This window comes from Fundulus heteroclitus, unplaced genomic scaffold, assembly GCF_011125445.2.
Source record: "Fundulus heteroclitus isolate FHET01 unplaced genomic scaffold, MU-UCD_Fhet_4.1 scaffold_175, whole genome shotgun sequence".
Lineage (NCBI taxonomy): Eukaryota > Metazoa > Chordata > Actinopteri > Cyprinodontiformes > Fundulidae > Fundulus > Fundulus heteroclitus.
Window position 1 is genome coordinate 148,318 of NW_023396587.1, and position 16,297 is coordinate 164,614.

Consider the following 16,297-nt stretch of genomic DNA (forward strand, 5'->3'; position numbering starts at 1 on the left):
TACTTTATTTTAAAGGGGTACTTGTTTTATTTTGTTGATGGTCTGAGTCGGTTGCTTAGGTTTTGCAAATTGGATCTGGTTTCATAAACTTTGTCAGTACACAAGCACCCCTCCATGCTGATGCACACCCTTATAGAGAGGTGGTAAGGGAGTTGTTTGAAAGACAAATTCATCTTCAAAATAAAAGTCTACCTCCACCACTGATGGAAAGTATGAGTTAATTAGTTTATTATCGTACCTTTTGACATTTTTTTCTCCAAAAATTCAGATGGTATTTTACAATATTGTGAAATACGCTTTACAACTGACTTTGACTACCCTTTGCCAGTGATTGGGAGAAATGTCCCTCTAATTACTCCAAACTGAGGCATCTGCGGAAAAAAAATGTGGCAGGGGTGACTATTTTGGATATTAATGATGAAGAAGATGAATGTTCTACACAAGGTGTGATGGTTACAGTTTGGTATCATTCAAAGACCTATTTTGGCTTTCACAGTTTACAAAATCAACATCAGCATTTGGGAAAAACTGAAATGTTTGATCAGTACAAACATTAAACAATGGCTTGCACTTCCACAGTGGTTAAAGGCATGGAACTAAATGGGAGAAGTAAACTAGAGGCATTGGTACTGTTGTAGGAGATTTAATGCACTGACGCAAGGGTTTTCTTACCTGACTCCGCCAGATAGATTTGCTCCGCATATCCATCTGGAAACCTTCCGTTGAAGTAACTTTGGGAAGGGGCGAAAATACTGGTTAGCTGATTGGCCTATGTTGGTGATAGACGGGCCAAATGAACCAATCAGATTCGTCGTCGCTCTGTTACGAGCGACGACGAAAACACAACCACAAGCCAAGCTACTCTTGCTGCTGCAGGTAAAGGCTCGTTAGCTCAGCAAAGAAATACTCTGTAATTCCGATAAAACTTGCTCGATAGCCACGCTAACGCTAGTTTCATCGGCTGAAGCCGCCATGTTGTTTAGACTGAACTGACGCGCTTCTCGTTGCGTCACACCTCAACCCGCCTCAAAGCCAACGCTGATTGGACGTTCGTTTGGTGAACGGCTCCAAATTTTCTTTAACGGAGAGTATCCAGACTGATCTGCGAGTGAAACCTTGAAAGCTCGCGAGATCAGGATGGTCTCACGAGGCTAAGGGTTTTCATGCTCCTTGCAAAATCTCAGAATCAGGTTAAAAAAACAGCGGCCTCATGTGGCAACTGGAAGAAATGTACCTGGTCTAAAGCTGCATGCCAAGTGTGCTTTTTTACCTCAGGGTTGTAGTTTGTCCTGCAAAAAAAGAAAGAAGACCTAAAATTCATCCCAATGCTATTTGGTGGCATTAAGCAAGAACAAGATAGCTTGTTGTGGAGGAGGGAAAATTACATAAGGAAGCACAGCAGCATGCAACATCCATTGTAATGGCTAAACCAGGCCAATGGTCTAACTGGGGAAGTTCAGAGAAGTTAAGCCAATGACATGGATAGATCTCACCTTAGTTTTAAGATCTACATATGACCCACCCACACAGCAAGATCTTAGTTAGGCGTGTGGTGAAGAGAAAACTCCAGTTTCTCCCTATGTAAGCTCCTCTGTCTTTAAGGCACAACTTATCAGGATTCCCAAGCTTTTCTCAAGGAAGGCATATTGTACTTGGTACCATGACCAACTGCTCACAGAACTGGCCTCAGCCTTGGCCCTGGGCAAACCATACACATTTGCTCTTCAAAAGGAAGATGCATCAATAGGAATGTGTCACCTTACACGTTTTATACTGGTTGGCCAAGTATCAAGGACACAAACATTTTACAAGTTGTTCAGAAATGGAAAATGAAAGTCAATCTGGTCAAAAAGGTTGTTTTTCCCTTAACATTGTGATCACTACACTCTGATGCAGTCTATCAAAGTGAATCAGGTAGCTCAAATAGAGTTGACATTTCCATGCATGGATGGTTTTGAGAGGCGACATGAGAAGAACCAGATACTTCAAACCAAAAACACAGGCAGGTCCAGTATGCCTGGAAGTTGAAGTTGCTCCCTCTGGAAGTGAGATGGACTTTTTTGGCATGTGTGAAAAAAATGGTTTAACGTTGTCAGTGGGGAAAGTGCAGTTCAGACAGTGTTATCCTGAATGTTTAGACAGTGGAATACAGTTTATTCCTTTCTCCAAACCTAAAAGGAGTCTACAAAAATATAATAGATGGAAAAAGACATGGAGCCGACCTCATGAGCAGCTGAACACAAACAGTGATGGAGGCAGAACAACTGCATGTTCATCTGTACAAAGGTAACTGCAAGCAAATGTTATTTTTTTTCTTCATAATTACAATGTATGCTTTGTTGTTAAATTAAAGGGCAATGCTTGATGCAAGTTCTGCTGTGTTTTACATATTTTTGCATATCAGTATTTTGTAACTTTGTTGATCAGTTAATAGGACTCGCATTTTGCACAAAGCTTTTATTAGGTAATGTAGTGTAAACCTTTGAATCCTACTACACACTGTCACTAAATTCTTGCCCTGGTTAGCTCGATGGCAGCATGAAAGCATCTACTGCAAAATAAATACGTAAAACATCTACTGCAGTAACTATATTAAGTTGCTAATACATATTTTAAGTTGGGTATTTAAGCTTTGAATTTATCAATGATTTGTCTGTGGTTACCTTAAAATATTCTCACTGACTTAATGTACATTATTAAAATGTTTCAACATTTTTCTCTGTCTTCTTTGCCTTACGTTGGTAGATAGCAAAAATACCTCAGGTAATGCTTTGAGCTTTACCATCACTGCCAAGACATCGTCTTCTATAGCCGTACGTTTGAGCTGCCTGGGGTACACTTCCGCACGGGTGGAGCGATCTTACAGTTGCCATCAGGTCAATTAAGACTTCTATGATCCACTCACTGAAAAAGATGGTAGTAAGTGGTCACTCCTGCCAGCAAATCATTAAGTACCTGTCCACTGTAGCGGAAATTAGCAATAGTGTGTTGTGGATTAAATGAAAATACCTGGGCAGTAAGGTTAAACAGGAGGTTGTGAAACTGAGCGAGAGGCTGTTAGGATTGCAAATGAATGTAATACCTTGAGTGGGTAAACCATTTTTTCCCTGGTTTAGACTAATGCCACCCTGCACACCAACTTATCACGTGTCAAATGATCATTTACAAAACTCCTAAAACTAAATATATTAAAATAAAATTCTCTTTGAAAACACTGAGATGCACTGGAATAACTGTGAGTTGTGGACTGAAGTGTAATGTGTGTCTTCATATGCCATGTGTTCTATGTATGCATGCCCCGATGGATCCCAGAAAGAGCAACAGATGTATTCAGAATATGATGCCTGATTAATAAAATAAATTGTGGTCTTTTCCGACCTGTTAGCTAGCAGGCCCTGCATCTATCACAAAACGGCTCAACAAAGTTTTGAGAAGGGCTGCTTTTACAGAGATCATAAACTGAATAATGTTGTTGCTGTTGTTTTACATTATTTACATTTTGTGTTTAGTAATTTCTGTTCTAAAAAAATATTAAAATGACCAGATTTCCCTTTACAGTAGTTATTTCTCTATCTACTGTATAAGGGATATGAGATTTTTTATTTCTAGCAGGAAACATAAAATAAAATAAGTAATGTTTTTGGGGATCATATTTTTTTGTTGACATGCTAACATGCATAGTTTTCGCAAGAGATGTCATCAAAATGCTTACAACTGCAGATGTCTTGCTTAAATGTTGTTTGTCATGTACCAGAATCTTGAGGACACTTAGTGACGTAGGTAGGAAACGTCACTTCCTCATGTCTTTCTGAGAAAATCTTTGCCAAAACTAATAAAGGAAAGGTAATTTACCTTCCCTGAACGGAGATTATGAAAACAATATCCATACATCTCGCTAGAAATTTAATCAAAGTGCATATAAACTGAGTTGTTTTGCTTAAATGTTTACTTTTCCACAGACAACTGCAGCCATGTTCGTTTGTTCGCTGGGGACAACTCGATAGTCACGTGACCTGGTTGCAAGTCAATGCAAATGAATCTACCCAATAAAATATTGCCAAATTGTGACAATACTACATTTCCCCGTGTGGACCAACATGGCTATTACACATTTTTCAGTGAGACTGGGTTGACAATGCAGACGACTGTCAACTGTGGCTCTGTGCTCTTTCAGGAAGAGTGAATGCTGCTTGTCAAGACTTGATGCAATATGCTGGGTTTGCTTAGATAGGAAACTTTTTTACCAATTTGTCTGGATGAGTTGATTGAACTTAACTTTGTAAAGTGCCTTAAGATGATAATCAATCAATCAATAAATCAATCAGTCAGTCAATCAATCAATATTTATTGTCAACTACAATTTGCATTATCGAAATTACAGTTTGTGAATTGGCACTATATAAATAAAATATAATTTAACTGAATATATGTTCTTGTTATCTCTTCTTTGTACTTTTAGATAATTTATATCAGTTACAGCCCTGGGTTTCTTTGTCTCTCTTTTTATATTTGTGTGGCGCTGGCAGCTGCCCCACATCTCCCCTGATTGCACTGCCTTCTCTCTGCCTAAGTTGCAACTCATTCCCTCTCAACAGAGCCGGCTTCACACTATCTTCCTTGTGCGTTCCGACCTTTCATTGCAAAATGTGCCGCACAGAAAGTCAAAATGGATCTGTTCATGCATCCAGACAGCCCCTCCCTGCTTTATTTTCAAATAATACCAGATACACTTTACACTTCCTGCATCTGACTTCCTGTCAGCCTCATCTGGTTTTTAGAAATTGACATATTTCATTCCATCATCTATTACAAATAAACTCGATCCGTATTTCTGACAGACAACAGAGGAGGGTTCTCTGTCAAGCCATAGCACCACAGAACCTGTGGGAAATTAAGTATTGACTAGATTGGCTTTTGTTTGTAATGTAATGGTGAACGCACGGATGAAGGAGTATGTGTGAATGAGGGGTTATCCTCAACTCATTCCCTCTGACTGGCTCTTCTGGTTTGCCTATCATTTCTATTCCTTGCCTCAGTGTTTATATACTCGCCAGTTCTCTTTACTCGCCAATAGATCTTCATGCCTCTCTGTTGTTCTGTGTTTCCAGTGCTATTATTGTCACTTTTTTGAGCAGCACTTGTTTTTGTCACATTTAACATATGTTTGAGTTGTCATACCAAAGCATGGTAATAAGAAAGTTTTTGGTTAAAAATCTGAAAGCATTATATCTGTTTCTTTTTTCTGGCTGACTTAATCAAGTTTACCCTGGTAAAAGAATCAAAGTTATCTTTCTTTATTTCTTGCTAAAGGATCCTTACATGGAAAGATGACACAAAACTCTGTTTTTTGTTTTGTTTGTGATAAAGAGATATTAAAATCAAATAAACAGATCAAGTTTTGGAACAATATGGATACTAATCTAAATAATGTCTTCAATACGGTTATGTTCATATCTTTAATCTTATTGGTAATTTACAAATACAGTAATCATACTGCTCAAACCATTTGCCATTATGTCATATTTCAACAACTGACTTTAATGTATTTTATTATTTAATTTGATACACCAACAAAAAGTAACATGGACATTGAAACATGCTTTCTTTAAATAAACTCAGGAATGGTGCTCACAGTTGATGGGCAGATTAGGGTAATCCCAAAGGAATACTTGTTGACCCCATCCAGCAGAACAACACTACATTTAGCCCTTGCACACGTTTCCGGGTCTCTATAAATTAATATCTATTTGAAAATTATTTGAAAATCATGTTCAGAAAAGTTTTCATCCACACAAAACCAACACAATTACGCCAATTAGCAATGTTTTAAATATGCCAGACAGGAAGGGGGCAATATACTACAAAGCTAAAATTTGTGTCAGCCAATCAGAAACCTTCAAAACAATGGCAGGGTTGAATGGCATTGTGCCTGTGTACTGGGAGGAGAGTTGGTGTGAAACAGCTGACCTCCAAACGTTCTTTCTTCATTGCACCTCCGCATTTTGGGGCAGACTGGCTTGTAAAAACAAACAAGCACACCTGAACCAACTGTAATGTTTATAACGTTCCATGTATGCTTTTACTTTGTAATCTCAAAAGTGAGGTGAAGACAGGAAATGCTGTGTGGTAACACCAATTGGAAATAAAAGAGCCGATATGCCGCTGATTTCTTGGAGGGAATTTTGTCCAGTTCAACATTGAGAGAAGCTAGACATATATTGTAAACAGTCAATCACAACAGCAACATAAACATCTGCACCTCTCTAATGGCATTTATCTGTCTTTTACTGACTTGCCAAGTTAATAGTAATGCTTGCACATGTGATGTCAACGCTGCATTATTTGTTGCAGACTGTGATGCACAGGACCCTAAAACTCCGTTTTACCATGTACACATCCAGACACAAAAACAGGGTTTTCCCAAATCTCCACTTTGGTTGGAGTTGAGTAATGTAAAATGGAGTTTTCGTGTGGATGAAAGGCCAAAACACATAAAAATGGATTTGTTTTCCCAGATATCTGGCAATGTGTGGACTAGGACAATGGAATTGTTTAGATCAAAGCATATCATGTATACATAGCAACATTTATATGAAGCGACATGTAAGCTTTGTTTGTCCAGAAGTTAGGTGATCATAAATTTAGGCTACATTTTTCATATTAAAGAAAAGGTTAAAAAAGTTACTTTGTGTTATTCTATATTTTATTCGGTTTTATTGGTGATGCTTCATAGTGACAGGTCCAATTTCTGCTTGTTTGTTACTTACTTTCTAACCTCATTAATGCATTGGGGTAGACAGCTATGCCTAATTTAGTGTACTACTGGAATGAAATTGGGAACAAACACTTACAGGTAAAATATAAACCAAACATGGAATAATGGAAGCACAAATTTTCCGAATTTTCTTTAATATATTTATGAAACATGTTTAAATTGACATCGCTCTCCTCATTGCTGACACGCTCATAATTTGGTTGCATCTGTGTTCCCCTACACAAAGATTTATTAAAAAGCTAATTACAAACTACTAGCGATTAAATATGTCAAAGCAAATAATTGCTTAGAGGGGCATTGTTGTGCCTCATGTAGAAGTAACTGGAAATCCACTAACATGACCAATTCAATTCAGTTCATTTTTATGTATATAGCGCCAGTTCACAACAGATGTCATCTCAAGGCACTTTACAAAGTCAAATTCAATCAAATCATACAGATTGGATAAAAAGTTTCCTATCAAAGGAAATCCAGCAGATTGCATCAAGTCTTGACAAGCAGCATTCACCCCTGAAAGAGCAAAGAGGCACAGTGAACAGTCATCTGCACCAGACACTTCATATTTGAGAAATGTTTGTTACTGTTTGGACTTTTCAACAGAAGCGTACAGGGTGGTTCTAGCTGATATTAACTAAAATTTCTGTCATTCATTTGTGTGACATTTAAATTCCAAACAACATTGTCAAGTACAGCATGTTGTATCTTGTTTTGTGAGATTTAAAAGCAACTGAACTGAGAGTTTTGAGGGAAAGCCAGTCATTTAATGGGATTTACTATACTTTAAGAAATCCCAGTCCGATCAATGTTTTGGACCGACACAAGGCTTTGTTTTTTCATTATTGAGTACTGGCATGTACCGCAAAATCCCAAATCAGCTTCAACTTTAGATATTTTAATTTTAATTAAAATTAAGTCTACAAAAGTACCTAACATATTTGTCTAAAGTACACTGTATTTAAGTCCACTAAAGGTTTTTGAATACCATTTCTATATGTTGAACACTTTAATTGAACTAACTGCATTAAAAATCGTTTTGCCAGATAAATCAAATGTCCCAAAAAATAAATACCCAAGAACAGCTGTGAATTTGTCTAAATTTGTGCATGCATGTGTCTTCAGGAAGAAACAGCCAGTGAAGTGGGAGTGTGTAATCTCAGTTGTGGTGTTAGCAGATGGAGAGGGAAAACCACTGACAACACAGCTGGTCCTATGCTGTGCCACTCATGATAATCATCAAATTTCCCATAATTTCAAACTTCAAACAAAAAATCCCCCACATGTATTCCTTTATATTTTTGCTGGTTGCCCATTAGAAAATTTACACAATTTAATTAAATTCAGTTGGTATGGTAGAGATGATGTGCCATTCAGATCTGCTTTTAAGATCACAGTTTTAAGATGAACGAGTTAATGTAAATTTTCTATGAAATAAACAAGAAAACCCAAAACCTCTGAAAATCAGAAATACAACACTTTAAAACTGTGTTTTCAGCACAGTAACATAAGATGCACTATGACCTGATCTTACTGAGACAATATCATTTGACAAAACCAGCACTCGTGTGCCTGTGCTTTTATTTTGGTAATATTTAAATTATTGTTACCTAACAAATGGCACAAAAAACCTGCAGAAGGAAGATAAAAGCACAAAAAATGCATTTATCACAGCCTGACTGTGTGGTACAAGTACTGCAGACCAAATGAATGCTGAACATGTTGTTGTAAAGGCAGGCTTTTATCCGTGTCTTTGACATAAATTGCATGCCATATTTATCAGAATTATTTTTTGACAGCACCATTTATTCTAAACTTAATCTAAAAGATTAAGGGTGATCTAAAAGACTTTGGGTTTGTTCTTTCAATTATATTTTGAATAATTTTGTATCATTTTTTGGCTTATTTCACATTGTGGAAGATCCTTGTGCTTGCCCATGTTCTATTTCGGAATGTGCTGTGTTTATTTGTTGTCTAGACTACCGTTTCATTTTTGTCTCTGCATAGTTAATTTTCCTCCACGTTTGTGTTCCCTTGTTCAGTCATTACATTCCCTCAGTGCCCCAAGGCCTGGACATATTCCACAAGAACAGAGGATTTGTTTTAACTGACTCAAGGTAGAGGAAGATTACCACTAATCCTGGCCTAGATACTTTATACATCACAGAGGAATTAAAGTGCAGAACTCCTGGGAAATTCCCTGGCAAAAATTGGGAATCATATCATCTCCACATGAGCCACAGCCACTTCAAATTTCTGACCAGTCATGCACTGGCTGTTGGACCATGCATGGGAAAAAGAGTTATTTCCAGATATGTGTCAAGAACAAGTGTAAGAATTCCTAAACGTGAGTTAAGAGAAAAGAATGTAATTCCTTTCTATACGTTAGAATTAATTATTATTGTCTAATTACTGACATATACGTCAGTAATTAGACACAACTGTTTCACATCCAGCAATCAGTTCTCCCAGTTCTTAAATACTCATTTGCAGATCCTCCGTTTACTTCATGTACCCCAGTAGTCTTAGTGAGGAATGATTGCGAGCCAGCTACTGCAAAATAACATTGTTTTTCCTTTGAGTTGCATTCCTGTTTATTAGGTCACCAAGAATCCACTCACTCGAGGGAATCCACTCTCGAGTGAGTGGAGTCGTTTTGACGTAGATCTTTCATTCAAAATAATAGATTCAAATCCTTTCACAAAACTCGTCAGGACAGGAAGGGCCTAGAAATGTTATTTCACTACAACAATGGTGAACCTATAATAATTAGTCTGTTAAATAATTGGCGGGGTTTAAGGGTGTCATACATGACACACGGTCTCTGTGAGTTGCTGGTTAAAGGACTTATGGCAAGAAAGGGTTTAGGATCTTCAAACTATCCTGGCTTTTTGGTAGAGTATTTTACTTTCTAGGCACTCATTTTTGAAAGTGACACATGTATATTCTATGCTGTAGATTCATTAGAGTAAGAGATTTTTCGCTTTTATTTTATGTAACAAATTAGAAAATGAATATGGTTTGAAGATAATCAAAACTTGAAATTCAGTGTCTTAGAAAATTGGAAAATTGATTGTTAAAAATCATATTTCCAAACAGGAATGGCAGGCTTCTGAAGGGCATCTAAAATTTCTAAACAGAACCTGGACGGGCCTTCTCTTACATGAATTAGTGCATCAGTCATGTTTGCCATGGAGGAGGCAATCAACCTTGCTGCACTGCTGAGGTGTAATGGGTTAATAGATGTAAAGTTTTCAAAACTTTTACTAATGAATCTATACAGTATGTGTTTCACTTTCTGAAATTAGTGACAAAATAATATTGAACTTTTTCATGATGTAATTTTTTTGAGCTGTACTTGTAGTTATGACTTTATACATAATTTCCTCTCAGACAGCTGCCTTGATTATACCCTTCCAGGCTAATAATAGTTGATCACAAGTAATCTAATCATCTTTAAGAGCATGCATTCCACCGCTGTAAACAGGTTCCAAAGCTATGACTCACATATACACAAAGAAATGGATAAATCTTCCTGCAGTGTTGACTCTTACTAATAAAACTGGCCTGTATTTTACAAACTTTAAGTTGTTTATTTTCCAGCATTGAGTATATTCTTGATTATTTTGCCCCAAATCAGTTACCTGCCCAAAATCCTCAAAACAGTATTTAACATATATGCATTTTTTGTCTTACATCAATTTAAATTTTAAAGCTTTACATATTTTAACTACAAAAAAAAAAATCAGTAAATCTAATTTAATTAATTAATCACTGCTCATGCTCCTTGAGAAATGTTGTGCTGGTGTCATAAAAATTCACTTTCAAGACTCCACCTGAACACTTCAGAGACAGTCCCATGAGAGCCTCATGACTGATTAAAAATTAAACCAAACCTCCTTCAAGAACATGTCTATCCAATTACTTACCAAGCTTTAGGCCACAGCATGATGAAAATAGACAAGGAGCAACATTTCAAAATCTGAGGAGCAATCCAACAGGCTCTCAAGTGCTTAAATAGTATTTTCTTGGAAAATGAATGCCAAATATTCAGATGGCATTGCTTAAAAAGTATAACTTGGAGTGAAGGGACGGCACATTGTTGCACCGAAAGCAAGAGGTTGGCGACTTTGCTCATAAAGCTATTTCAAATTGTCAAACTGTTTCACTTGTCATTATTCCTTCTAATACCTCTGACTGCAGGAAAGTCCTGCTTAATGAAGTCAAAAAAAGAAAAAGTGCAATTTTGTATCTTCTAAACCAGGAGTAGTATTAGAATCGGTGGTCTTTTACAGGATCTCATAATTAGAAAAACAGTTGTATGGACAGAATTCTGTTTTCTTTTTATCTTCAGAAAGACTATGATTCATCTTTTATATAAGAATTAAAAGGGAAGAGATACAAGATTTTGAACTCTTAAGTTTTATGCTGTAAATTGTAATCATTAAAGTGAGGAGCCTATCTTCAGCAGTCATTGGCAAAAAGACGTGGTGCACTCAGCCCAGTCTAGCACAGCCATGATAATCTTCTTTAGATTAATATTTTTATGTGAACAATATGCCCAGCCCATGAGGGCCCTTTGCCGTATGTATTTTGTCCCCTCTCTGATAAGTTAATTATTTTCTGCTTTACAACTTAACTTTAAATTTGTTTTTTAATTCATATTATTTAATCTAGTTTCTAAGTCTGTTGTTTCCTGTCTGCATGCTTGTGACACTGTTACACCCTGATATCTCCATTGTGGGGCAATAAAGGTATTTATATTCTATTTCCTTCTGTCTTTGCTGTTGCAAGGACTGCACCCTTTTTGACTGAGATCTCCAATGTTTACTCAACTATCTGTGAGAGCAGAACAGCAAACTACAATCTATACCAACAACAAACTACTTTTTATTAAATGTTTTCTCCAGTAGACAGCTCTCTGATAGAGACAGAGGTATCAGATAATTACCTGGAGGAGGTTAAGACATACATCTTTCAGAACATAAGACTGAAGTTAGCCAGGCAGGAGACATACAGTACATGTAGTTTGGATGTTTTATTTTAAGCAAAAAAATAATAATCTTTATTGTCATTGCGACATACATTCCAATTAAATTTGTTCTCTGCATTTAACCCACCCCCTTGGGGAGCAGTGGGCTGCCATTGTGTGTCACCCAGGGAGCAATCTGAGGTTGAGGGTCTTACTCAGGGACCCAGAGTGGCATTCTATGGGAGCTGAACCCAGAACCTCCGGGACAGCGTGATGCTTTCTGTATCTCAGTTCAACAAGGGAAAACATTATATAAATCAACACAGACGTTTTAAAGCCTTTATGTTTGTTAATTATGATTTTTTTCCCACCTTCAGCTACTAAAATCACAGCATTTTTTTATTAGAATATTGCATCAGAGCAATCAAATATCAAATTTTTTAAAACAGGAATGGGATCTTAAGGAAAATGCATATTCTAATTTACTGAATATTAAATAAGTGTATATAATAACTAGCTCTATTATAAAAAGATGTAAAGAAACAGGAATCACCAAGTGGATGAACAATGACTTTTGTCATGGCATCCTCTGCCCTAGGAACTGACCCCCAGGATACCAGTCAAACATAGTCAAAGAAAGAAAGCAAGTGAAATCCAAGTGCCAACACTACTAGTGGCTGCAGAATATAACATCAACATGGGAGGGTTGTACATGTGTTATCAAATGCTCAGCCTCTACAGAATGTCCATCTGGATCCAGAACTAGACTGTTTGCACCATACTCTATTTCGGAGGGTACCCAAGTCCAGTTGTCAGGGGCTGCTACCCATCAACTTTTAGATGCATTCCTTCTCCAACACACCTCAGTCAAATCCTGAATTCCCTCATCAGCAGGTTACTCAGTTCTGCAGTGACCTGATAACAAGCCATTTATTTAATTCAAGTGTGTTGGAGGAGGGATGCATCTAAAAGTAGCAGGATAGGACATTTAAAAAAAAAAATCTAACTCTGTGAAACTTACATTAATAACTTTTGTGTTGCTTTTGGAATCATAATCCCATACACATTTATTTTTGTCAAGCCCCTATACTAATGAATAAGCATGTAAGCTTAATTTATTCTGCATCCATTTCTGTTAGCTATTGATCAGAGGAAGACCACTATTCTATAGTAGTTCCGCATGGGAGGTGTATTGACCAGGGCAGGCAACTGCATGTTGCTACATTAAGGAGAAAAGATGAGTGTGTCTATTGTGTTATGATGGATCACCGTGAGCTTCGAAGAAGCTAATTGGGTCTTGATGAGGCTGGTGTTTTACTGAGAAAGCATACAAGGCTAGATTAGAAAATTAGCAGGGTTAATCAATTAGAAAATGAAGGTGTACCATTTCTATCTATCTCTTTTTTTGCTTACTCTACACCTTTTTACATTTTGAAAAAAAATATCTCATAATTTTATCTATAAAGAGGAATTATTCTGTATAAAAAGTAATGCTCACCTTCGTGAAGCATTAACTCAAAATAAGATTTTATCTGGGTGCAAAAATGTGCTTATTTTCTTACAGTTTAAACAGCAGATGTACAAATGGTAAAGTCTTGCAGGTTAAATCTGCTAATCCGAAAGGAACAGATGAAAAAAGAGGACCAAATTACTATTTATTAGTCTGTACGTGTTCTGGTATTTGGTAAACACGTTATAACAGATGTCTGTTTACTGGACTCACCAGAAAATAAACTCATTCAGTTGAATTATTGTCACAAGACTGTATATCTTAGCAAGGTATGAGCTCCACAGATAGTATGTAATATGTTTATTAAAAGAAAAGAAAAGGCAAATAGAAAAAATAGGTGCTGTTTGTTGTGTCTTTGTACAGTACCTTGTGTACTTTTGCAGTTTTGTCTGACGTTTTGGGGATGAATAATAACATTTTACCACGGGACATGTCATGCTTCTTGTGCCTTAATTCATGCCCTCCCTGGAATATTTTTTACCTTTTTTGACAATCAATCATTGAAGGTCCATTTTCTCAATACTTATCCTCATAATTCATCAAAAATACTTTTCTACCAGGATAAATAACCTTGTATACAATGCTTAAGTGCTTAAGTGTGCAGTTTAGTTTATCTAAATGCAGACACTAATGCGCAAACTGTAAAACATGTCGTGACAAGTCTTTTTTCGGAGGCATTAATACCACATTTTGATTCTCTCCCACTGCGACTTCCAAGTTCTCTCCTTAACAGATCACAACTGTCACATGACAAAGTTTAGGTGTGAAAAATCTTAGTTTAAAAAATTGGCACAACAATCAGTGATTGTAAGGAGCAAAGTCTAGGAAAAAGTAGTATTCTCCCTACATTTTTTCTCTGAAATTCTGCAAATAAATGTTGACAAAATGATTTTTGTTTCAGTCGATTATGGATATCTTGGTTTTTGATTATGTGTTAATGCAAGGCTACGACTCAAAAAAACTGACCAGATAGATTTTACAGCATTATTGTCTTTATTGAAAGGGTAAAAAGACTAATTTAGGTAGGGAATTCTGTAATTTTAAGAATCACTTGTCTAGTTGACTATAGTCTGCTTTCTGCATTCAGTATACAAATATGTCATGACCTCCAGTAGTGCTGCTGTTTCGGGGACTGCTGACCACAGCACATATTCTCACAATACTGTCAATTCCAGGTGAGGGCTATGTCTGCTTATTCAGATTAGGCCTTAACTCCCGCCTTCACACAAGAGTCAATATTGCATATTTGATTCAGTAGCCACATCCAGGAACATCTGCAACACACAAAAGGACATTTGGATTAGTATAAAGGAGACATAGCTTGTCATAGGAGTCCAGTTCCTGATGGGAGTGCTGTAAAAAAAGTATTTGGTGTTTTATTTTTTTCAGTTTTTTGCTTTTCTGTCATACTTAATTGTTTCAGATCATCGAGCAAACTTTGACATGTGATAAAGATCTATCTATGTAAATACAAAATGTAGTTTTAAAATATGATTTAATTTGTTAAGGGGGAGGGATTATCCAAACTAACCTGGCACCATGTGAAAAACTAATTGCCATCCTTGTTTAGTCATGAATAACTGTAATTAACCACATTTTAAGGGGGGACATGCCATACCCAAGCCTGATTACTGGATGAAACTCAAGAAAAGATTTGTTGTCCCAGGCCCTGGCAAAGCTGTCAGCTGGCCTGGTCTGCTGACTACTGAATGCAGTCTCTAAAGGCATCCACCACAAAAGCTGCAGTAATAAGCATGGCAGGTATCGAAAACCTTCTTCAACGCTTTGTGAGATTTGTTTATAACTTGCTTGTGTTTGTTAAGTATATAGTTGTATTCATGTCAACTGTACAGGTTTCTAATCTGTGTGCTCCTCAGAAATTACCTTTAATAAAGTTATAGCGTGGTTAAATATGCCCCAGAACTATGACCTGCAAACTGTTTTTTTTAAGTATATCAGCTAATACGTTAAATAACCATGAGGTAATAGGGCCTGTAAAAACCTTCAATATCTGAATAAAAAGCTCAACATAAGTCGAATAGAAGTCTTAGTCTTTCTAAGAGGAATAAAGAGTTCCTTGTTTCTTTACATTTCACAGTAGCTTCTACTGAGAGTGTGAGTGTGAGATGAGCAGTGGCGCAGTATTTTAATTTAAACTCTGCCTGAACCCTGCATTTGAATTCTTTTGAAATCCTCTACCGCACAGTCATGCAATTTTAAACGCATCTATACAATAGTAGCTGGCTTTCATGTCTATCGGCATATCCCGCTTTCCCACACAGTGTGGCACATTTCAAAAATAGATAGACTTGAGATTTTCATCAGGGTTTACTCCCATTTTTATTTTTATTTATGTCTTTTTTTATGCAAACCCTTTCTGCTGTGTTCCAACTTCATCCTGTTTTCATCATTGCTCTCATCATCTTAACTGCAAAAATATGACTTAAATATGATTAATAATAGACTGTTGATATATATATATATATATATATATATATATATATATATATATATATATATATATATATATATATATATATATATAATTTTATGATGCAACACTCCGGATCCTGGCATTCATCTGGATATTAGTCTGACACATACCACCCAAAGATTCCTGAAAGTGTAGCAAAGACAGGTGGCAGAAGCAGAGCAGAATAATATGCTACAGCTGAACTGTTCAGGAATGCCTTAAAGGTGGCATGACATCACTGTATAAACCATTTCATATAGTTTATATTGCTGCATATGTAAATTATCCAAAGTATCACAAAAATATTAATTCAATAATGTCAGCTTGTTTTATCAGGTCAAAATGTCCCTCCTCAGTAAAAGGGCTGGGCATGTTAATGATATGAAGCTCTACTCTTTGACTTCACTCTGATCAGCTACAATCATATTTGGAAAACCGATCAAACGCAGCCCCCCCCCCCACCCCCCCTTCAACACCACGTATTTACACACCTCCCGTTATGGCGCAACACTCCCTTAATTCAATTCAGTTAAATTTTATTTATAGAGCGCCAATTCATGAAACATGTCATCT